This window comes from Gracilinanus agilis, chromosome 2, assembly GCF_016433145.1.
Source record: "Gracilinanus agilis isolate LMUSP501 chromosome 2, AgileGrace, whole genome shotgun sequence".
Lineage (NCBI taxonomy): Eukaryota > Metazoa > Chordata > Mammalia > Didelphimorphia > Didelphidae > Gracilinanus > Gracilinanus agilis.
In genome coordinates, this window is record NC_058131.1 from 132,179,026 (window position 1) to 132,204,774 (window position 25,749).

Genomic DNA, 25,749 nt, shown 5'->3' on the forward strand with positions numbered 1-25,749 from the left:
GGAAGCATAGACCAGTGAGTGTGATATTGATCATTAAATTCCTAGCATAAAAACTTAACATATTATTAGACAGATGATTAGTCAGCCCTACAAAACCAAAATGGTGATCACTAAGAGCCTTTGTGAGTTCAGTAAGAACAAATTATGGTAAATTAATTTTATTAACTCTTTTCATATAATTTGTTAACCTTGCAATAGATTTTCTCTAATTCCCAAGAATCAGTCTAAACATGGAAAGTGGTGTTACCTGTATTTTGGCCACTTAACAATGAATTTTTTGGCTACAGTAAGCCATGAAACAAAGATAAAAACATAATGCCATAGTCTTATATGAGTTTCACCTGCTTCTATATCAGTTAGAGATAGATGGAGGGGACAGAAGCTGCTAAAATGATGTAGTTTTTAGGCAATCTATAAACATTAACTTAGCTGTTGATTCTCTAAATGTGAGATCCTTGTCCAGTGATGAATGAGTGAGTATACTATTGGAGGAACTGAATCATATCAATGTTGACATTTTTGCTAAAAATGAAAACAGATGACGAAAGGAAATTGCAGCTAAATGGAAGGATGGCTGATATGTTCTTTGTGAAGAGACAAATAAAGATGTAGGTGGAAATGGATTTCTCATTTATACAAAGACAACAAGAAACATCATTTCATAGGAAATTACATTGTCAAGTATTTCAGTGCTATGGATATGTATTTGCAAATAAGATCTCAATGATAATAATAGCAGTTTAAATGCCAGTATAATTTTTAGTGGATGGAGAGACAGAAAAATTCAATTAGTAACTTGATAAGAATCCCCTAATTAATTCAACATGTACTTTGTTACTCTGTATCTTCAATGCAAAGGTGAGTTTTGAAGACATTTTGTAACCTCATGGTATAAGGAGTAAAGAATTAGAGTTGGCAGAAATGATAGACTACAAGGAAGCTTCATAACTATACATTATTAATATTTTCTTTGTGAATAGAACTGGAAAGTATTAGACGTGAAATACTAAATAGGATTACAGAATTATTGATTACATTTTCATGATTAGGAAATGCCTCAATATTAAAATGGAAGTCATAAATTAGTCTCCTTTTTCCATATAACAAAACCAATAATTTACTAGAGGAAAGATAAAAATTAATACAAAGCTATAAGAATAAAAGTGAGAAAAATCTACAGAAAATTTAAGCAACTTCAACTTAACCTATTAAATACCTTAATGTTAATGAAAAGAGAAACAGCTATTAAATTTTAAGCCTTGAAATCAGGGAGATGTAGGTTCAAGTTCCACTCTGACACAGAATAGATGTTTAAAGCTAGTCAAGTCTCTCATTGCTTCAAGTTCTCTAAAACTGCAAGTTGTATTCAATTTTAGAGGCAGTGGCATTGTCACTGACAATCCTATGTGTGTAAGTCATAGGTCACATCTTCCTGACCCCAAGGATGATTCTCTATTGCATTATTCCACATTGCCTCAAACTTTTTCCTGAATCAAAGTTCCATAGTTTTATTACCAATAGTATTCCCTAAAATTATGAGAGACCTAGGATATGAACTTAAAGAAAGGACAAGTTCTGATGAACGTTATTAGTCTGTGGGTGTGTTTTAGGTTAGGTGACTCAAGTCTTTTTGTAGACAAAAGGAAGGAACAAACCTATAAAAGGAGACTGAAAATTAGATAAACACATGGTGGATAATTGTAGGGGAAATCAAGTAGAGAAAATGGGTGATAATAAAATCAAAGCTCTATTTAGAGAAATTGACCTTTATGAGAAGGGCCATCTCATTATCAGAGAATACAGTAAAGGAGCAGAGAATAGAAGATGATGTCAAGGAATTTTCAGATGTAGAAAAGAGGGAGATACAGGTTTTACTAAGGTAAAAAGACAATGAAATATGGGCATAGGTGCAAGTTGCCCATTTCATTAGAATCTATGCTTAGAGATTTATAGGCATTATTTTTCTTTGAAGTTTTAAACATTTATTGAATATTCAATCATAAAGGACATTGTTCTTTCATCAAAATGAAACTAAAATGTAATAATCTTTTTGACAATTAAAAACCAATTTTTACTTAAAATTTCAAACAATGAGACAAAATTTTCTTCTCAAAATTGGGGTCTACTTAGTATCCACAGCATAGTTTTTATATGTTACTCTCATTGCATACCAGTCAGTCAAGTATCAGCCTGGGTTTAGAGAGATTCACCACCAGTTTTGCTTTTGGATAATTCAGTTTTTGGTCACTTCAGCTCTTAGAGACCAAGGGATAAATGAGTTAAGATAGATATTGGTGGAGTGAGTGTTCACACTGCTATAAATCAGGGATCCTTGAAATAGTGAAAAATAGATTTTTATCCTAAGTACGTGTACAGGCTATTCTCATAAAGATTTTATAGAGTTGAAAATATGGGCAGAAGAGTCAGTAGTTACTGATATTTTATGATATTTTTGACAATAATGTTTATAATATTTTTAGAATTATGAAAACTCAAGTTTCAAATAGTGTGGCTACTTGGATAAACAAGTCTATAAAATGAACTAATCATTTTGTCCTTACCAATGGTCTTCAAAGCCACTTTTCATCCTCATCTAACATCCTCCTTCACCCCAAAGTAAAAGGCTTTCCAAAGTCATTGTTTGGAGAGAATCTGAGTCATTACCATTTGGATGAGGTTGACAGATATAATGAGGTACCTATCCAATTCCTTGCACACACAAGGCAGCTATGATTCACTCTCACCAGGGACCAACCCTCATTTGGTATTCAGAAATCTTGTCTTCATCCTAAATGGGAACCAAATTGAGATAATTCACTTAGTGCTGCAATGCTAGCCTATTAACTTCAAATTTGTAGTGAAATAATAAAAGCAAATGCTTATTGCCCTTGGAAATCTAGACTCTTTTGGCATTTGTGACCAATGTTATAGCTAAAGAGTTTGGATTTTTACCATGTAAAAGAACAGCTGTAATTCCAGCCTAGGGTTTGATGCATATTGCTCTATTAATTTAACCATTGAAATTTATTATTATTGCACTTGGAGCATTTGTTATATTATTGCCTTTTATTGAACTTGGATTTGCCTACTTGCTCTGTACTCAAGGATGACATGTATTACTGATCCTCATAGAGCCTGTTCAGATGGGATTATTCAGAAAGGTACGACTCCCAGCTTCTTGCGTAGGGATTTGAATTAGAATGTTTAGATTTTGTTATTGACTAATGGGACTTGGGGATCCTTATTGGCTCCAGAGTTTATTGTCAATGAGCAGTTTGGATTTTTAAGGCTGGCACTCTAGAAAGCGGTTTTTTTTCTTTTTTTCAGTGACTATGTCTGTAATTTGAGTAAACCATCACTGGATAGACAGTATGGTTACCTGAGTTAGTGCTTTAAGGTATAGCTTAGTTTTTCTGAAGTATCATTAACTGTAACAATGTTCTGCCACCAAATGATGATCTTTAAAACAAACTATGAAAAACAGAATTCAGTAGAATATATGAAGAGTTTTTAAGCAGAGATATGATTTTTAGACAGGCATTCAATAAATTGTGAGAAAGACTCAGTATATATCACAAAAAGATTTCTATAGAGCAAATGACAGTTTCAGTCAATTTGGAAATTGATTGAGTTAATTTTATACCCTTAGTCAAGACCATTATAATTTAGGAGGCATCAGTTAACAAGATGGTAAATTTCTAACAAAAAATGTAAAACTACTGTTTTGTAGATTTTGAAGTAATCTGTGGGAAAATAGAGTAACAACTTTCAGCCACACAAGTTAAAAAAAAAGAAAAAGGACAAAGCATGAATACTAGACCAAAAAAAGTACACTAGACACTTCTGGGAGAAGGAGTCACACTCTGGTGTGTAAGGAACATCAAGAATGAGAATGCTAGTGATCTCCATATTGTAATGAGGAAATTAGGAAATTAGATATTTAAGGTAAGATAACACCCAGGCTGTCTCTAAAGACCTAAGAGTTCCATAATGGAATGAAGCCAGGATTTGAAGGGAGAGTGAGATTTGACCAAGCTGAAGGAAGGAGGTTTTGGCTTTGTGATCCAGCTTTGCCAAATATCCAAGGAGTTGACAGAGTGGGTTATCACTGAGAAGAAGATACTTCAATCAACTATCATGGCCTAGGTAGAGGGAAGGTCTTGGTTATCTGCTGGTGGACAGCAGATTTATCTAACTTACTCCCTAGAGCATTTGTGGATTAACTGGCTGTGTACAGGACTTGTTCCTGGTTCCTGTGCCATCTGTGAAAATCTTGGAACACCTTGGACCAGTGTAATGAGAATCCCACCTCTCCAGCCTTCTCCTATTCTAGTTAGAGATTTAGTTTAGTTTAGACTTTAGTTTAGTTAAGTCATTTGGGTCATTCCATAGTGCAGCAAACCTTTCTCTTCCACTTCTCTTATTTAATATCAATAAAACCTTCAAGATGTGGTTTCTTAATAGCTTAGGGGAGACAGGAAGTACAAACAAACTGGGCTTATTGATATTAAATAAAGGAAGTGGAAGAGAAGGGTTTGCTATACTATGAAATGACCCAAATGACTTAACTAAAGTCTAAACTAAATTAAACTAAATCTCTAACGAGAATAGGAGAGGGCCGGAGAGGTGGGATTCTCACTACACTGGTCTATGGTGTTCCAAGATTTTCACAGATGTCCCAGGAACACTTCCTATATGCAACCAGTTAATCCACAAATGCTCTAGGGAGTAAGGTAGATAAATCTGTTGGCCAACAGCATATAACTAAGATCTTCCCTCTACCTAGGCCAAGATAGTTGATTGAATTATCTTCTCAGTGATATCCCACTCTGTCAACTCCTTGGATATTTGGCAAAGCTGGACCAACAGCCAAAACCTCCTTCCTTCAGCTTGGTCAAACCACACTCTCCCTTCAAACACTGGGTTCATTCCATTATGAAACTCTCAGGTCTTTAGAGACAGCTTGGGTGTTATCTTACCTTAAATATCTAATTTCCTAATTTCCTCATTACAATATCTCACATGACTGTGTGTTTTTCCCCTTTTTGATATTCTCTCTTCCTTTGACTTTCATGATATTACACTTTCTTTGTTTTATTCCAAAGTCTCTGATATTTATTTTCTCTCTCCTTGGTTTTTTTCTTCTCCTAGTCTTCCCTCTAAAGATCAACAATTCTCAGTATTCTATCCTTAGTCCATATCTATTCTCTATATACATGCTTTCTTCTTTATCAGTCTCATCCCCTCCCATAAGCTTCAATGATCACATAGATGAGATGACCCCAGATCTATAGCACCAGTTCTGACCTTGCTCCAGGTGGTCCAGATACATGTTTCCAACTCTCCGTTGGATATTTTCTCTTAAATGTCCTGCCAGCACTCCAAGTTCAATATGAAGCACAGTAACAGAACTAGAATAGACCTTAGGGATTGAAGCCCAAAGGTATTATCTGACAACTGAGAAAATAGCAACCCAGAGAGGTAAATAGATTTGCCCTCAGTCACATGTTGAGTTAATTCAGTTAAACAATTCAGCAAATATTTATTGAACACTTACTATATGTGAGTTACTGTTCCAGGCAGCAGGGATACAAAAATGAAAAATAATGTAGTCTTCTAGAAGGTTATGGCCCTACTACAGGACATATTATGAATACACATATAAACATAATACAAGTTAAAATTGAATGGAGAAAAGAAGAGATCCAGACAAAATACTTTAGGAAAATTTAAGTAGAGAAGTAGGACTCTCAACTGAGGAGGTGAGCAAAGACATTATAATAATTATAGCTGACATTTCTATAGTGTTTTCCATACATTATTTCATTTGAGCCTCACAAATGCTGTGAGGTAGGTAAATCATAAGGTTTCATATTTTATAAACGAAGAAACTAAGACTTAGAAGGCTAAGTGACTTAACTGTGAGAAATGGTATTTGAATATTCTTTTCTTTTACTCCAAGTCCAACATTGTCTCCATTGTGCCACAATGATAAGTATTGAAGGAAAAGATATTTTAATGATAGAAATAAGGAGGGCATTTCTGACATTGAGAGCTGACTTTGTGATAATGTAGGGAGGTGGCAAGAGAGCTACTAATAGTCTGGTAAGGATGGAATTAAATTCAAATCATTTCAATAAGTATATATTACTATATTCCAGTCACTCTGTTAGGCTCTAGGGGAAAATCAAAACAATGTCTGCCCTCTAATGACTTACCTTAAACTAGAGGAAGCAACACGACACAAAAAGTTAATATTAAATAAAACAAAGTAATTTGTGGGGTTCAGAGATAACACTAATAATTAAAGAAATTGGGAAAAGTCTCTTGTAGAAGAAAGAGACCTTGAGCTGAACCTTGAAGGATTATAAGAATGAGTTCAATTATGAATTTGCATGAGTGGAAGGAGGGTAGTGACCTGGACAGAAAGAAGTGAAGTTTAGAATATTGACTTTTAGATACATTATTTATATTTATGTGGAGTTGCCCAATATGTAGTTGGTAATATGGGCCTGGAGTTGAGAAGATAAATGATGGGTAAATGTATAAATATGGGATTATCTACAAAGAGATGCTAATTGAACTCAGGAGAATTAATGGGATTACTACAAGAGAATAGAGAAAGAGAAGAGTGTGCAGGAGAGTTAAATACCATAGTGTGCAGAGTTCTGGACTTGGAATCAGTGAGACCTTTGTTCAAATCCAGCTTCTGACATTTTCTATATGACATTTTCTATATAGTAGAATCACAGGCATTTTTTGAGCCTTGGGTTTCTCTTCTATAAAAAGAGTGGAATGATATCTTCACTACCTACCTCATTAGAAGAAGCATGGCATAATGAAGAGAGATCCAGACTTGGGGTCATGTAGAACTGGATTCAATTTTCAACTCAGAAACATTCTGGTAATGTGGCTTTAAGAAATCATTTAATAACTCAGTGTCATGGCAGATTTGCATCAAAGGACTTCTTACATTGAGAGTATTCTACTATGTGAATGAAATCACAGACCTTGACAAAAACAAATAAAACAAAACCTACCTTTCAAAGGATGTTATGAGGCCCAAATAAGCTGATTTAAAATGCTTTACAAATTTTATTTAATTCTTTGTTTTTTCTAATCATATAATCATTCTTTGGTATTTTGATTGGCTTACCATTAATAATATATTTTATCTAGTTAAATATTTCCCAATTGCATCTAAAATGTTTTGAATATTCATTTTTTTAAATCTTGACCTCCAAATTCTCTTCTTCCCACCTCCCTATCCTTGAAAAGGCAAACAATTTGATAGAAATTATACATATAAAGTCATACAAAACATTTCCATCTAAGCCATGTTGCAAAAGAAAACAGACAAAAAATTAAACAAGAAAAATTAATTTTAAAATATTCTTTAAAAGGCAATAAAGAGTTCAACAGTCCTCTCTCTGGAGGTGGATAGCATTTTTCATCATGGACCATTTGGAATTTTCTTGGATAATTATCTTAATCTGAGAGACTAAGTCACAATTGATCATCATCCTTACAACATTTCCATTACTCTGCACAATTTTTCTCCTGGTTCTTCTCACTTCCCTTTGCATGAATTTATATGAATCTTCTTAGGTTTATCTAAAACCATCCTGTTCATCATTTCTCATATTTCATCTCAATCACATACTATAGCCTGTATAGTAGTCATTCCCTATTGAGAGACAATTTCCAATTCTTTTCCAGCACAAAAAGAACTGCTATAAATATTTTTCTGTATATAGGTCATTTTCTCTTTGATCTCTTTGGGATATAGACTTAGTAGGGTATTGTTAAGTTAAAGAATATGCACAGTTACATGACTCTCTAGAGTTAGTTCCAAATTGTTTGTCAGAATGGTTAGCTTAGTTAACAACTGCACTAACAGTGCATTAGTGTCCCAGTTTTTCCACATTTCCTCCAGCATTTGTCATTTTCCATTTCTGTCCTGTGATCACTTTACTAGATAAGAGGCGATACCACTTAACTGCTTTAATTTGTATTTATTTGAATCAGTAATGATTCAGAGCATTTTCCATGTGACTGTTGATTGTTTGGGGTTCTCCTGAAAACTTCTTATTCATATCCTTTGACCATATATAAACTTGGAATTGGCTCTTACTCTTATAATTTTGGCTCATTTCCTTATATATTTGAGAAATGAGGCCTTTATCAGAGAAATTTGATATAAATATTTCCTTCCAATTTCATGTTTTATTTATACAAAAAAATCTTGATTTCATTTAATCAAGTAAAATTTCCATTTTACTTCCCATGATTCTCTTTCTCCCTTGTTTAGTAATAAACACTTCCGTAATACATAGAACTAACAGGTCCATTTTTTTCATGCTCTGTAATTTCCTTTTTTTTCTTTCTTAATGTCTAAATCATTTATCCATTTTGACTTTAACTTGGTAAAATATGAAACACTGGTCTATGTCTTTGTTTCTGCCAAACTGCTTTCAGTTTTCCCAGCAAGCCTTGTCATATGTTGAATTCTTATTCTCCAAGCTTGAATCTTTGGGTTTTTTATCAAACACTAAATTAATTTGATCATTTACTGCTGTGAATTTTATACAAAACCTGTTTCATTGATCCACCACTCTATTTCTTAGCCAGTAACAGATTCTTTTTATGATTACTACTTTGTAATATTGTTTGAAACCAGGATTTTCTAGGCTTCTTTCTTGATATTTTTTATCGATTTCTTGATATTCATGATCTTTTTCTTCCAGAAGAAATTTCTCATTACTTTTTCTAATTTTATTAAATAATTCTTTAGGATTTTAATTGATATGGCACTGAACAAATAAATTTACTTGGGTAGAATTGTCTTTTTTAATATATTGTCTTGGCAACCCATGAACAATTAATGTTTTTCCACTTGTTTAGAAATGACTTTGTGTGAAAAATGTTTTACATTTCATATAACCCCTGATTTTATCTTAACAGGTAGATTCTCAATATTTCATATGGTCTACAGTTATTTCAAATGGAATTATTTTTCTTTTAAAATATATTTTTTAATTTTTAATAACAAGTTTTCACATAAAATTTCCAAATGTATGTGATCCAAATTATCTCCCTTCCTTTTTTTCTCTCCCTTCCCAGAACTGGCAAGGAATTCAATCTGAGTTATACATGGATTATCAATCAGATATATTACTTTATCATTCATTTTTGTTAATTAATAATCATAAAACTAAAACTCCAAAATATATACCCAAATAAAAAAGTGATAAATCATATGCTTTCATCTGCATTCTTACTCTGATAGTTCTTTCTCTGAAGGTGAATAGTATTCTTTTTCATAAGTCCCTCAGAATAGTTCTAAATTATTGTATTGCTGTTAGTAGTGAGAAAGAGAATTCTTTACTCTATTGTCTATTCTGAGTTAACACTAATTTAAGTACTTCAGTAGATTGTGAAGACAGGATTAACTCTCCTTTGTCCACCTTTTGATTGAATAAACACAGGCTTGAACTAGGTAGAGGAGTTAGCAAACCACTTACTGAATTCATACCCTCAGAAACTCAATCAGTCAGAATGAATATTCACCTCTTCAGAAGATAAATTTTAGAAAATTCACATCTTTAGATGCCAACTTAAACTTCAGAAGGCGAGAACTTTAGCTTCAGTAGGTGAGAAGTGGATCCCACAAATACTTCCCCCTTGAGCAGTGCTAGACAATTTGGAAACTGTGATTGGCCCCTGTGAAGAAGGAAAGGGACAAGGAGCCACCATAAAAGACATGAAATCCTTTGGCTTGAGGCATATTGTCTTTGAGAAGACAGTCTGAAGAGAATGTCTTTTGGAGATATTCTTTGAAGGAAAATTGGTGGAGACTGCAGCTTGCATAGTGAGCTTGGAGCTCAGCTTGAACTTAGACTCTGACTCCTGGACTACTTCTTTGGGTGAGTGAAAAGGGCTGACTCCTTTCGTAGTTTCTGGAGAGACAAGTTTCCAACTTGGAGGAGATCTTTGTGGTTACTCACCACCAGCCCTCCTGGCTGAGGACTAGTATAGGTATTTTCTCTAACATCTTTCACGTTTCTCTACTTTATTGATTCCCCTCTATTTTATAAATAAAGCTTTGACTCAAGATATATTGAATATTGGAGACCACATAATTTCATAAAATTATTGTCCAACCATTAATTTCCATATTTACAATAGTAATGTCCATCACATTTGATTGTTCCACAATATTTTTGTTACTGTGTACAATGTTTTCCTGATTCTTCTTATTTTACTGTGCATCAGTTCATGTAGATCTTTCCAGCTGTTTCTGAATCATCCTGCTCATTATTCTTCATAACAAAATATTGTTATCATATATCACAATTTGCTCAGCCATTTCCCAATTCAGAAAATTCCCTTTAATTTCTGATTCTTTGCTACCACAAAAAGAGCAGCTATAAATATTTTTGGACAAACAGGACCTTTCTCATTTAAAAAAATTATTTTATTTTATTTTTATTAAATTTATTTTTAATTAATTAATTTAGAATATTTTCCCATGGTTATATGATTCATGTTCTTTCCCTCCCCTGCTACCTCCCCACTCCTGTAGCCAATGATCAATTCCACTGGGCTTTACATATATCATTGATTAAGACCTATTTCCATATTATTAATATTTGCAATATAGTGATCATTTAGAGAACATATCTCCAATCATAACCCCATAAAACCATGTGATCAATCATATGTTTTTCTTCTGCATTTCTGCTTCCACAGTTCTTTTTCTGGAAATGGATAGTGTTCTTTCTCATAAGTCTCTCATAATTGTCCTAGATAATTGCATTTCTACTCATAGAGAAGTCCACTATGTTTATTTGTGCCACAGTGTGTCAGTCTCTGTGTACATTGTTCTCCTGGTTCTGATCCTTTCACTCTTCATCAATTCCTGGAGGTTGTTCCAGTTGACATGGAATTCCTTCAATTCATTATTCCTTTTAGTACAATAGTATTCCATCACCAAAAGATATCATAATTTGTTCAGCTATTCTCCAATTGATGGACACTTCCTCATTTTCTAGTTTTTTGCCAACACAGAGTCCAGCTGTAAATATTTTTGTACACTTATTTTTCTTTATTATCTCTTTGGGGTATAAACCCTGCAATGGTATGGCTGGATCAAAGGATAAGCAATCTTTTAAAATCCTTTGGGTATAATTCCAAATTACCTTCTAAAATGGTTAGATTAATTCACAAATCCACCAGCAATGCATTAGTGTCCCAATTTTGCTGCATCTCCTCCAACATTTATTACTTTCCTTTGCTGTAATATTAGCCAACCTACTAGGTGTGAAGTGGTACCTCAGAGTTGTTTTGATTTATATTTCTCTAATTATAAGAGATTTGACACTTTTTCATGTGCTTGTTATTAGTTTTTACTCTTTATCTGAAAATTGCCTCTTCCTGTCCCTTTCCAATGTGAAGATAGGATTAACTTTCCCCTTGTCACTTTTAGCTAATCAAATCAAGAACTTAAAGTACCCTTACTTACCATTAAGTAGGAGAGCTCAAAAGTCACTTACTAGAAAAAGCTTACACCTCCAAAGGCCACTACTCCCTTACCCCCAGGCAGTGCTAGGCAAATTGAAAAATTGCAATTGGTTTCTGTAAAGAAGGGGAAGTGACAGGAAGTGATGTGGGAAAAGGAGCATAAAAACAGAGACCAGCATGGTCTAGGATTATTCTTTTCCTGACATTTGGAGAGATTGGTGAAGATCATTCCTTTCCTGGCATTTGGAGTGGGTGGCTGAGATTCCTACCTTTGCTTTGGAGGAGGCTGCATTGGCGGAACTCTGGTTTAAGACACCACTGGGACTTCTGTCTGAGGATTACTGGGAAATCCATGTGGAGATTCAGAGTTGGGGAATCCCCTGCCAGGCTTGAGCTGGACTTCACCAGAGAAGGGCTGATAATCTTGTTAGGAATATGTCTCTTTATCTACATTTTACACTTTCACTTTTTTACCTCATTGAAAATAAAAACTACTAAAAGTTATTTTGACTTAAGCTATAATATTTTAAAATTGGCAACTGCAATATTACTTTATAACACTCATATTTAATCAAAAACCTGAATTTAAACCTTATGCCCATTTATCAATTGAGAAATTGTTTTATTTTTTGTACAGTTGATTTAGCTTCTTGTAAATTTGAGTAATTAGACCTTTGTCAGGGTTTTTGTTATGAAGATTTTTTTCCATTTTGTTACTTCCCTTCTAATTTTGGTGGTATTTGTTTTGTTTGTTCAAAAACTTTTTAAATTAAATTACATTTATCCATTTTTTATAATAACATAAATATCTTTATAATAACATAAACATGTTTATAATAACATAAAATTATTGATTTTTCATTTTGTAATATTCTCTATCTCTTGTTTGCTCTTAAATTCCTTCCTTTCTCATTGATCTGACAGGTATACTATTCTATGTTCAACTAATTTACTTATTGTTTCCTTCTTTGTGTTTAAGTCATTTACCCATTCTGAATTTATCTTGGTGTAGGGTGTGATATGTTGATCTTAACCTAATCTCTCCCATACTGTTTTCCAATTTTCCCAGTAGTTTTTGTCAAATAGTGGGTTTTTGTCTCAAAAGCTGGGATCTTTGGATTTCTCATACACTATCTTGCCAAGGACATTTATTGCAAATCTATTTCACTGATCCTCCTTTCTATCTCTTAGCCAGTACCATATTGTTTTGATGACCAATGCTTTATAGTACAGTTTAAGATCTGGTAATAATAGGCCCCCATCCTTCACATTTTTTTTTCACTAGTTCCCTTATATTCTTGATCTTTTGTTCTTCCAAATGATTTATGTTATCATTTTTTCTAATTCAGTAAAAGTGTCTTGGTAGTTTGATACGTACGGGACTAAATAAATAAATTAATTTGGGTAGGTTTGTCATCTTTATTATGTTAGCTCATCCTATTCATGAGCAATTAATGTTTTTCCAATTATTTAGATCTAGTTTTAATTGTGTGGAAAGTGTTTTGTAGTTGTGTTCATATTTGTCTTGACAAATAGATTCCTAAATATTTTTCATTGTCTAGGTTGATTTAAAATGGAATTTCTCTTTCTAGTTCATTGGTTCCCAAACTTTTTTGGCCTACCGCCCCCTTCCCAGAAAAAAATATTACTTAGCTTCCCCTGGAAATTATGAAACTATTTATTGAAATCAGAATAGAATGTAATACAAAAAAAGTGTGGCCATCACTGCCCTCCTAGATTGCTGCAGCACCCACCAGGGGATGGTAGTGCCCACTTTGGGCATCACTGTTCTAGTTCTTGCTTTTGAGTTGTGTTGGAAATATATAGAAATGCTTATGATTTACATGGGTTTATTTTGTATTCTGCAACTTTGCTAAAATTGTTGATTATTTCCACTAGCTTTTTAGTTGATTCTCTAGGATTTTTTAACTAAACTATAATATCATCTGCAAAGAGTGATAATTTAGTCTCTTCATTGCCTACTTTAATCCCTTTAATTTCTTTTTCTCCTCTAATTGCTACTGCCAGGGTTTCTAGTACAATGTTAAATAAGAGAGGTGATAATGGGCATTCTTGTTTCACTCCTGATTTTATTGAGAAGGACTTATCTCAATTGCAGGTGCTTGCTGATGGTTTTAAATATATACTGTTTATTATTTTTAGGAAGGGCCCATCTATTCCTATACTTTCTAGTGTTTTTAAAAGGAATGAGTGTTGAATTTTGTCAAAGGCTTTTTCTGCATCTATTGAGATAATCATGTGATTTCTGTTGTTTCGGTTATGGATATGGTCAATTATGTGGATGGTTTTCCTAATATTAAACTATCCTTATTTTTTTATCTTTTTAGAATGCAGACCTCAAAAGTGATTTAGAACTTTTTTTCATATGATAATTGATAGTTTTGATTTCTTCATCTGAAAACTGCCTATTCATATCTTTTGACCATTTATCAATTGGAGAATGGTTTGGAGTCTTAAAAATTTGACTTTGTTCTTGTGAGAAAATATTTGAGAAATGAGATCTTTATCAGAGAAATTTGCGATAATTTTTTCCTCCAGTTTGTTGCATCCTTTCTAATCTTGGTTGTATTGGTTTTGTTTGTATAAAATTTTATTAATTAAATATAATAAAATAATTCATTTTACATCTTGTAATAGCCTCTATATGCTCTTTGGTTATAAATTCTTCCCTTTTTCACAGATCTGACAGGTAAACTATTCTATGTTCCCCCAATTTGCTTATATCATTACTCTTGAGATTTAAGTCATATAGCCATTTTGATATTATTTTGTTATAGGGTCTTGGCATAGGTTTAAATGTGATTTTTTTCCATAATGTTTTCCAATATTCCAAGAAGTTTTTGTGAATTAGTGAGTTTTTATCCCCAAAGCTGGGATCTTTAGATTTGTCAGACACTAGGTTGCTGAGGTCATTTGTCCCCAATATATTCCATTAATCCACCCTTCTATTTCTTAGCCAGTAGCAGATTGTTTTGATAATTACTGCTACTTTATAGTACAGTTTAAAATTTGGTACCACTAGGCCACTATCCACTTTTTTTTTTTAACCCTTAACTTCTGTGTATTGGCTTATAGGTGGAAGAGTGGTAAGGGTAGGCAATGGGGGTCAAGTGACTTGCCCAGGGTCACACAGCTGGAAAGTGTCTGAGGCCGGATTTGAACCTAGGACCTCCCATCTCTAGGCCTGACTCTCAATCCACTGAGCTGCCCAGCTGCCCCTCCACTATCCACTTTTATGCTCTAATACATGGTCAGTTTCTGTATATGTAGCATGTGCTACTGAAAATAAGATATATTCCTTTTTATCCCTGTTGATTCTCTCCAGATATCTATAAAATCTAACTTTTCTAAAATTTCTACTTTTCCAAATCTAATATAAATATAATTTTCTAAAATTTTCATTTGTTTCTTACTTATTTTTTGGTTGGATGTATCTAGTTCTGATGGGGGAGGGTTGAGGCCCCCACTAATATAATTTTATTATCTGTTTCCTCCTTAAGCTCCTTTGGTTTCTCCTTTAAAAATCTGGATGCTATATCTTTTGCTGCATATATGTTAAGTATTGATATTATTTCATTGTCTTTACCAGTGATGGGCAAACTACGGCCAGCTGGCCAAATGTGGCCCCCTGAAATTTTCTATCCAGCCATGTGACATTATTCCTAATCTGACAAATACAATGAGTAGGATATAATACAATGAAACGTCGAAAGATTTGTCTTAGAAACAGACTGACAGATGAACATTTCCTTTCCTTTGGCCCCCTCTTTAAAAAGTTTGCCCATCACTGATCGATACTACCCTTTATCAAGATATAATTACCTTCCTTATCACTTTTAGTCATATCTCCCCATTTCCCATTCTTATATCAATCCCTTTCCTCCCACCACCCTTTTTATTCCCCTTCTACTTCTGTTCCCCAGAGAATAAGGTTGTTTTTCCCTCTCTGAGCCAGTTACAATGAGAGTAAGGTTGACATATTACCAATCAACATCCTCATCTTCCATTCTACTGTAATAGATTTTTCTCCCCATGCCACTTTATGTAATATAATTTTACCCATTTTTCTTCTTTCTTTCCATTTCTCTTAGGGCAATCCTCTTTTTCCCCCCTATTTTTTTATATATCATCCAAAACAGTTTATTACCACACCCTCTGTCTATGTATAGTTCTTCTAACTAGTATGATAATGATAAAACTTGTTAAGAGTTACAAATGTCATATTCTCATATTGGAATATAAACAATATAAGCTTATTGATGCCTTTATATAATTTTCTTTTTCTTACTTACCTTTTTATGTTTCTCTTGAATTTTGAATTTGGACATAAAATTTTCTATATAAGTCTGATCTCTTCTTCAGAAATCTTCTATTTTGTTAAATGACCATTCTTTCCCATTTTGATGGAAAAGTGATACTTGTTTGTACACCCAGTTCCCTTGCCTTCTGGAATATCATATTCATAGCTTTCTGATCCTACAATGTGGAGGCTGCCAAATTCTGTGTAATTCTGACTGGGCTCCAAGATATTGAATTGTTTTTTTTCTGGATGCTTGCATTATTTTTTTCCTTTGCCTGGGAGCTCTTAAACTTGACTATAGTATTCCTGGGAGTTGCCATTTTGGGATTTATTGCATGAGGTGATCTATGAATTCTTTCAATTTCTATTTTACCTTCTTGTTCAAGAATATCAGGAGAGTTTTCTTGGATAATTTCTTGAAATGTGATGTCTTGACTTTTTTAAATAATTACTTTTAGGTAGTCCAATGATTCTTAAAGTGTCTCTCCTGGACCTATGTTCTAGGTTAGCCATTTTTTCAATGAGATATTATTGCAATGAGATAGGGAATACTACTCCAAATTCCAGTTCCTCTATTTTGTGAGCTGGGCTGGTCCCTGCCCTGATGCTTCCTTGCCCCTAGCAGGTGTCTTTGTCTGGGCAAGTCCTCTATTCTGTACTCTGCTGTCATGAGGGAATGAATAGGTTTCTTGCCATCTCTGATACCTTTGCAGAATGGCTTAGGGTGAGCTAACTGCCTACTCTTCTGCCTCAAGTTCTTTGCTGCTTTTTGGGAATGCATAGGTTCCTGCCCTCTGCCTTCACTATCCTTGAGTGAAACTCCTTATTTTTACTGTGTGTGTGTGTGTCTCCTTGCTTTAAATATGTTTCTTGTAGGCACCATATTATGGGATTTTGGTTTTTAATCCACTCTTCCATCCTTTGTTTTATGAGTCAGTTCATCTCATTCACATTTGCAGTTATGTTTTTTGATTGTGTTTCCCTTTAGTTTCTTTGTCCACTGTCTAGCCTGTTCTCTCTGTCTCTCTCTGTCTCTCTCTGTTTCTGTCTCTGTCTCTCTCTGTCTCTCTGTCTCTCTCTCTCTCTCTCTCTCTCTCTCTCTCTCTCTCTCTCTCTCTCTTTTTCCTTTTTGCCTTTCCATTTTCACAGATGTTATCCTTCTGATCACTGCCTCTCCTAATTTACCTTATTTTTGTTTATCCCTCTTTTCTTATTCTGTATTTCCTCCTACTTCTCTAAAGAATAAGGTAGGTTTCTATAGCTGGCTGAGTGTGGGTATTCCCACTTTGAGCTAATTCCAATGAGAGCAAAATTCATGCGTTAATCACCATACCCCCATCTTCTCCTCCACTGGATTTACTCTTTGGCATCTCTTCATATAAAATAATTTATCTTCTTCTATCTCTTCTTTGATCTTCTCCCCATGTGTTACTCTTTCCTATCCCTAGATTTTATTTCATGTTTTGGATAGTAACCCTTCCTATTCCACTTTCTTTCTTTTTTCTATGAATACTCATTATTTTCCTAATAATGATAAAGTTTGTAAGTGTCTTAAGAATTTAGATGATTTGAAAACATTAAAAACCATAAATATCTCAAATATCTTAGATATTTTAAGTATCTTAACTATCATCCTCCCAGGTATTAATATACTCTATTCAATTTTATTGAAATCCTTAAACTTTCACTTCTCTATTTACATTTTTGTGATTCTCTTGTTGAATTTTCTCACCAAATTTTCTTTTCAGCTCTGCTTTTTTTTTTGTCAGAAATGCCTAGAAATCCTCTATTTTATTAAATGTAAATTTTCCTCATTGAGTATAATACTTACCTTTTTGGATATGTAGTTCTTGATTGTAGAACTAGATCCGTTGTCTTTCAGAATATCAAATTCCGTATTTCCCAGTCCTGTAATGAGATGCTGCCAGATCTTATATAATCTTGACTGTGGCTCCATGATACATGATTTTTTTCCCCTTCTGACTGCTTGTAGTATTTTCCTTGGCTTGGGAGTTTTTGAATCTTGATATAATAGTTTTTAGATATTTTATTTTAGGGTCTTTTTCAGGGAGTTTTTGGTAGATTATTTCAGTTTTTGTTATCCCTTCATGTTTGAGGATGTCAGGTCAGTTTTCCCTGATGATTTCTTGTATTTCTTGTCTAGGCTCTTTATTTTTTATCATAGCTTTCAGCTATTCTAATGATTCTTAGATAGTCTCTCCTGGTTCTCTTTTCTAAATCAGTTGTTCTTTGAGGGAGGTATTTCAGATTTTCTTTTTCTTTTTTTTCCATTCTTTAGATTTTTTTGTTTGTTTCCTGATGCCTTATAAATTTGTTAGCTTCCAGCTGCTCACATACAATTTTTTGGCTATTTTCTTCATTGAGCTTTTGTGAATCCTTTTGTAGTTGGCCCATTCTAGTATTTAAGTAGTTTTTTCTTCAGTATTTTTGGCCTCCATTCCCATTTGCCCATACTAGTTTTTACAGAGTTATTTTCTTCAATTAATTTTTCCAAATTACTAAATCTTTCTATCATTCCTTTTTGACTTCTTTCCTTGTTCTTCCAAGGTTTTTAAGGGAGGCCTGTCATTCTTTCTACTTTTCTTTGGGACTTCAGATGTTTCCTTTTTGTCATTGTTGTCCTTTTCTAAGTTTATATTTTTATCTTCCCTGTCACTAAATAAGTTTCTAAATTTGTTTCTTATCATTTGCTAATTTTACACATATTGTTCACTCTCTCCCATTCCCCATTATCTTGTCTATCTGTTGAGATTATGCTTTGTTCCTTGTGTAGAAAGACTGCTATTCCATGCTGGTGGTATACACTTGGAGTAGGTCTTTGGGTACCTCAGTCTGAACTTTCAGGGAGTGGCCCAGATAGCTTCTTATCAGGAAACTTGCAGCTGATTTTTTCAGCTAGATTTTGCTCCTTCTGCTGCAGGTTCCTTTGTTATGTCCTGTACTATCATTTTCTCTTTTCTTCTGGTTCATTGCCTTAGGCCACGTGGGCTACTCCATTACTCTGGTGTTTTATTACCTCAGGCCACCACATGGAAATGGTCAGGACTGACATTGGGTTGTTCTCTCATTCTGTCCTTTCTTTACCCTGGGCCATTTTGCAATGGGTAGGGCTGCTCTACAATTTATTCTTTCATTGCCTTTTGGCTGCTTGGTAATGGGTTTTGCTAGTTCCCTACTCTGTTCCTGGTTGGGCTACTCCCTACTCTGCCCTTTAATTACTTCAGGCCAAATGGAAGTGGGTAGAGCTGGCTCAGGACTGCTCCCATACTCTACTGTTTTGTTGCCTTAAGTCATTTGGTAGCATGTAGGACTGCTTCCCACTCTACTGCTTCCTTATCTAAGCCATGGAGGTAGTGCTTTGGGGTGTTTTGTGTTCTTCTGTTTCCCCAAGTCCTATATTCACTAGTCTACTCTCCCTTTTGATCCCAGTGAGATGTATCCCTCCTGCTTTTCTTTATTTTCTATTTTTATATGTTTGAAAGTTTTGAATGAGCTGTCCTTTATTCCACCAACTTAGTTCCATGCCTGCAACTCCCCACTTAGAGATTTCTAATTTGTTCTTTTTTTTAGTTGTTTTAGTTGCACTCATAATTCATTGATCTACCCTTTATCTTTTTTAATGATGAATGCATTTGAAGATAGAAAATTTCCCTTAAATATTGCTTAGACTGTATCCCACAAATTTTGGAATGTTTTCTCATTGTTGTCATTGTCTTTAGTGAAATTATTGAGTATTTCTGCAATTTGTTCTTTGACCTGGTCATTCTTTAGGATATTTATTATTTATTATTATTATATATAAATATATATTTATTATTTGCTCTTCAATTAATTTTTCATCTATGCTTACATTTATCAATTATATACTTGTTATTATTTAGCCTTATCAAATATAATTCTTATCAAACTATTGTCTGAAAAATGTGCATTTAATATTTTGCTTTTCTGTATTTGGTTGTAAGGTTTTTAATATCCTAATACATGGTCAATTTTCATGAAGATGCCAAGGACAATTGAGATAAATTTATAATCCTTTCCATTCCCATTCAGTTTTTTCCCCAAAGTTCATCATATCTAATTTCTTAAAGATACTATTCAGCTAATTGACTTTTTTCTTTTTTTATTCCATGATTATATTTATCTAGATCTGAAAATAGTTTTACAATCTACTTCCTCCTCTGATTAATTTAACATTTCTTATAAGAATTTTGAGGCTATGCCACTTGGTACCTATATATTTAGTGTTGATATTACTTCATTTTCAGTTCTGTCTTTTAGCAAGCTGTAGTTTTCCTGCTTATCCCTTTTAATTAGGAACATTTTTGCTTTTGCTTTGTCTGAGATTGTAATTGCTATCCCTGTTTTTTTCCCTACTTTAGCCGAAGTATAATATATTCTTCTCCTGCTCCTTATTTTAACTCTGTATGTGACTTTCTGTTTCAAGTATGTTTCTGGTAAACAACATATCATTGGATGCTTATTTCTAATCCGTTATGCTATCTATGTCTGTTCTATAGATAAGTTTTCCCTATTTGCATTTATAGTTACAGTTAGTTACTGTGCATTTCCCTCCATCTTGTTTTCCCTATTCCTTCCCTCTCCTTTTATCCTATCCCTACTCTAAAGTCTGCTTTGCTTCTGATCACCGCTTTCCTTTATATACCTTTCTTTTATCATCTCCTTCCCCTTTGTTTTCTCTGTTGTTTAAGATATATTTCTGTACCCATTTAAATGTGGATATATATTCTTCCCATTTTGAAACAATTTTGATGTAAGGTTCAAGTTTGCCTATTTCTGCCGCCATTTACACTACGATTGTAAAAACTCTTTTTTTTTTTTTTTTTTTTGCCTCTTTTACAGAGATAATATTTTCATCCTTCATCTCTCTTCCTCTTTTCTCCATGGCGGTCCATTCTTTGTAATCCATTTTTTTACATCATCCCAGCATAATCAACTCATTCACATACTTTTTCTATCTAGAATCTTTCTAAATGCCATGATCTAGATATAGGTGTAGACAATGAATTTGCCAAACTGTATCTGGTTCTGCATCTAGTGCCAGAAGAAGGGTTCTATAAAATCTTTCTGAACAGTTCCCAGGTCCCCTTAGTGTCCCTGGGTTGAGAGCTTTGGAAACTGTTGCTTCTGTTACCACCCTCTAATCCAACCATTGATGTTTCATCTATATGGGTTTTGGACTTCTCTTTCTGACCTCCATATATTGTGTTGGATTGGATGAATGTTTCATTCTGTTTTTTTGTTACCTCCGCAAACACTCCCAAATTCAATTTGGGATATGATTTTTAAAGTTGTTTGGAAAGGAATATTGGAGTGTACCCCTCAGTACATTCTCTATTCTGCCACCTTGGCTTTGTCCCCTGCTTTGAGGGGGACAAATAAACCTTTAATTAATTAATTTAATTATTATTAATGAAATAATTATTAAATAATTAATTATTAAAATATTAAGGGGAAATATAAATTATTTTCCAGACTACTTTACATTACTCCTTTTAATGTACTTCATGTTCTAGGCAAACCAAGTCATGTTTCCCACTACTTAGCTCCATTCCATTTCCTGGTTCCTTGATTTTGTACAAGCTGTTGCCCATGCTTCTCTAGAATGGTCTCTTTTCTCATCTCCTTTTTTTGTCCTTCTTGGATCCTTTCAAGGTTCATCCTAAATACTACCTTCTACAGAATATTCTTTCTTATTCACCTCCCCAGTTATTAGTATTCTCTTGATAAATTGCTTTGTATATATTTTGTGTTTATTGATATATGTATATGGTATTTTGCTCAAGGAGAGTTTCTTTTTGTTTTTTTGTTTTTGTTCCTTTGACTTTGTATTCCCAATGCCTAATATGGTTCTAGGCATATAAGAAGTTCTTAAAAATGCTTATTAAAGAATAGAGTAAACATAATATTCATAGGTAGAAGGGAATCAGTTAATTAAAAAATGATTTAAGACAAAAAAAAAACAAGAGAAGGAATGAATGAAAGAGGAAGTACTTAATTGAGGAGAGTCAGGAGGTAGAGAGGAGAGGATCAAGGACACAAATATAGGACATGACTTTCTCTGGAAAGGAGAAATTATACCTTTATATCAGATATAGTAGCAAGAAGGAAAGAATGGGGAGTAATGAAGCTGTATTTCAAGGTGTATAATAATGAAGAAGAAAGAACTCCTGAAATAAGGCTGTGTTTTCTCAGTAAAGGAAGAGTTGAAGTCCTCAACTTAGAAGGTTCAAGGGGGATGAAGGAAGTCTAAGAAAATGATAGGTTTATAATAGTTTCTGTGGTGTAAATTATAATAGAAAATTATGTGGGAAATAAACAAAAACAATTTAGTGTAAAGGACTGATCCAGTTAAGATTAGAGAACATATATGTAAAATAAACTTAGTAAATATGGTCAAAGGACTTATTAAGAGCATTCAAAAACATATGAATAGATAAGAAGAAAGCAGATAGAGGGAGTTGAATTGGCAAGACATCATTATCATCATAATTGTAATAACAAACATTTAAATAATGCTTTAATGTTTGTATAAATATTTATATATGTATATAGTAATGTCATTTGATCTTTACAACAACTCTGGAATACAGGAATTATTATGATCCCTATTTAAAGGTGAGGAAACTGAGATTTAGAAAGAGTAAGCAACTTGCCCAGGGTCACATAGTGTCTGAGATAAGACATGGCTAATGAGAGCTCAAAGGGTCAACGGATTTAATGGTAGAAGCTAATGCTCAATCATGACAATAGAAAATTTGATCTAAAAGAACAGAAATATTCTAAGTATTAACTGAAAGTTGAAGTGAAGTTGAATTAAAAGAGTTAGGAGGAAATAGCTGAGAGATAGATAAAATGTTAGGAGGCTATGATCAGAGATAATGACTTTATAATAAAGAAAATGGAGGCAGAGTAGATATGGCTAATGGTAAAATCAAATATACCATCATCATCATCTATGACAGAGGTGGAGTGAAAATGGTCATGAGAGTTGAGAAGGTTGATGACCTGGAATGCCAGGAGATTTAATGAGATATTTAATACTCCAACTATGAGGGAGAAATTGGATTAAAAATATAATTGTGAGTTAACCAAGCATTGAAATCCTTGAGAAAATAAGCAAACTAATTTTGAGTAATGATTGTCAAACTTTTTAGCGTCAGGGACAATTTATACCATTAAAAAAATTTAAGGACCCTAAAGAGCTTTTGTTTATGTGGGTGGTATCTGTCACTATTTGTTGCATTAGAAATTAGAACTGATAAATTTTTAAAATATGTATTAATTAATTTGAAATAACAATAATAAATATGTTAATATAAATAACAAAATTTAAAAATGAATATATTTTTAAAACAAAAACAACTAGAAAGAATTATTTTACATATTTTTATGAATATTTTATAATATCTAGATAAATAGAGATTTTCATCTTTTTCTGCATTCAATCTGTTGTGTTGTTTGGGTTTTTTTATGTGAAAAAAATTCAGCTTCACACAGATGTGTTGTTGGCAAAAGGGAGAGTATTCCAATAGGTAGTATATCTTGGTATTTCTGTGAAAAGAGATTTGACTTCATTGACCCCCTGAAAGGGTCTCAGGGACCCAAGTTTGATCTCTCACCACACTTTGAGACCTGATAATCTGGACTAATTTAGAAGACAACAATGTGATTATGACAAGGACTTGGATTTAGGTTGAGAAAATTAATCATGTCATTCTCCTATTATAAAAGTGATGATTTTGAAGGAACAGTACAGACTAGAATTGAGTGTGAAGAAAAGTAGATAATGCTGAATATTCCCCCTTGACTCTGCTTTAGGGAGTATGAGAGAAGATACATCTAATAGTGGTGGGATTGGGCAAGGATATAATTTCTTCTGGGGAGAGCCAGGTTTCCATTAATGTTAGAAGATCCATCATTCCTCCTCTTTTTCTGTTTTTTTTCTTCCCTTCAATTTATTCTGTAAACTACTATCATATCAATCTTCCTAAAAGCATCAATTTTGCAACTTGCTCTAGAATTCCACTGACTTTGAGGGAGTTGGACTAGATAACCTCCAAACTCACTGGCCCATTCTAAAATCCCATCATTTTAAATACAGAAAAGTCACTGGGAAAAGATCTCCAGACTTTAAGAGACTTAATTTTGCCCAGTTAACATTGGAAAATACAAAATAAGTATTAGCTTTTGATGTAGCAAGTAACTTTGTATGTGTTGAAGAGAAAATGTGTTGTTTGTCTACTTTGGGTCTCTTTTAAAAACTGAGAATTCAGTGTGCCAAGTTCTGACTTCTGTCTTTTTCAGTTAGCCCACTACAGAGTAAGCAGGAGGCTTAGTTCTCACAGGTTTCCACCTTTCTCACTCGGTGTCAGCGTTAACTCTGATATTCCTCACACCATCCTTGCTATTTCCACCCTTGAGGCATTCCTATATTCTCAATGCTGTAGGTGGGTAGTGCCAATGAGTCCTATAAGAGATGGAATAGTACAGGCTGACCTCCACCTAACCCAGTTACCGCCCCCATACAATTTGATTTAATACTGACCTTATTTTATTTTGGTAAACAAATGATAGATTTATCTCCAACTCAGAATCTTGCTTGAAAGTCTCACTCTGCTGTAAAAGGAAGGAAGAAGAATTAAACACCCTACTATGTGTAAGGTACTATACTAAATGCTTTTCACATATTTCATTTTATCTTCACAACAATGGGAGGTAAATGTTACTTTTAACCCCATTTTACAGTTGAAGAAACTGGGGCGAACAGAAATAAAGTGACTTGCCTACAGTCATACAGCTTGTAAGTATCTGAAGCTGGAATAGAAGTTGAGTCTTCATGACCCCCTGGTCTACCACTCTTTATACTGCATGTACCTATTTTATGCCAAAGAGAAGAAAAGAAAGTAGGAAGAACAGAGTTTTCTTTAGTTTCCTCATTGATATAAGAAATTGTGAGCAATAGCATTCATATTATTCACTTTAGGGAATTCAGAGAGACGTCAAGAGAAGAAAATAAAGACCCATATCGCATTCCTGCTCTAATTTCCTCTAAAATCTAAAATATGATGAGGGTAGAAAGTAAAATTTGTGATAGTCTGTTAGTCAAAAACCATGTATTCGGTACTTATTTTGTGCTTGGCACTGTGCTAAAAACTGGAGATATAAAGGAAAGCAAAAATAAAGAAATAAAGAAAGAAAAAGTTTAAGAATTCAGCGTTAGTAATGAAAGTGTCATTACAGATCATTTAGTCCAAGGTGTCTGTTAAAACCATTTAGGATAGTGTTTTTAAAAGCATAAAAATACATTTGTTTACAAGGGAAGCTAAATATAGTGAAAATGAAGATGTTTATTGATTTTTACCATTGAAATTTACTAACTTCTTCATTGTACCTTTTTAATTGATCCGTAAGACCCAATTTAAGAACCTTTTATCTAGCCTCACCCTTCAGAGAAATGAAAACTATTTACCCAAGGTTACACAAATATGATCTAGAATCATGATTTGAAATCAAATTCCAAGATTCTGGCTACAAATCCTTAATCTTTTCAGTGAAAAAATATTAACTAAACATTACCACATGCCCAGAGCTGTACTTGCTACTACATATTTCTGTTATCTGAGCAGGGAAAGGAAAGGCAGGAAGAGGACAAGAGAGAGTTTGGGCTAAGAGGGTGAAGAGGCTACTTTGGGGTGCAAAGGAATAATTGAGGAAGGAACCTCTTAATTGAAAGCGGGGGCCTTTGTTAAAAAGGAGATGACTTTAGGAAACATGATATTTACAAATCTTCCTACTTTGCTTATATCTCTAGTTTCTTAATTTTCTTTCTTCCCTACTTCTTGAAACTTGCTTATGGAGCAGAT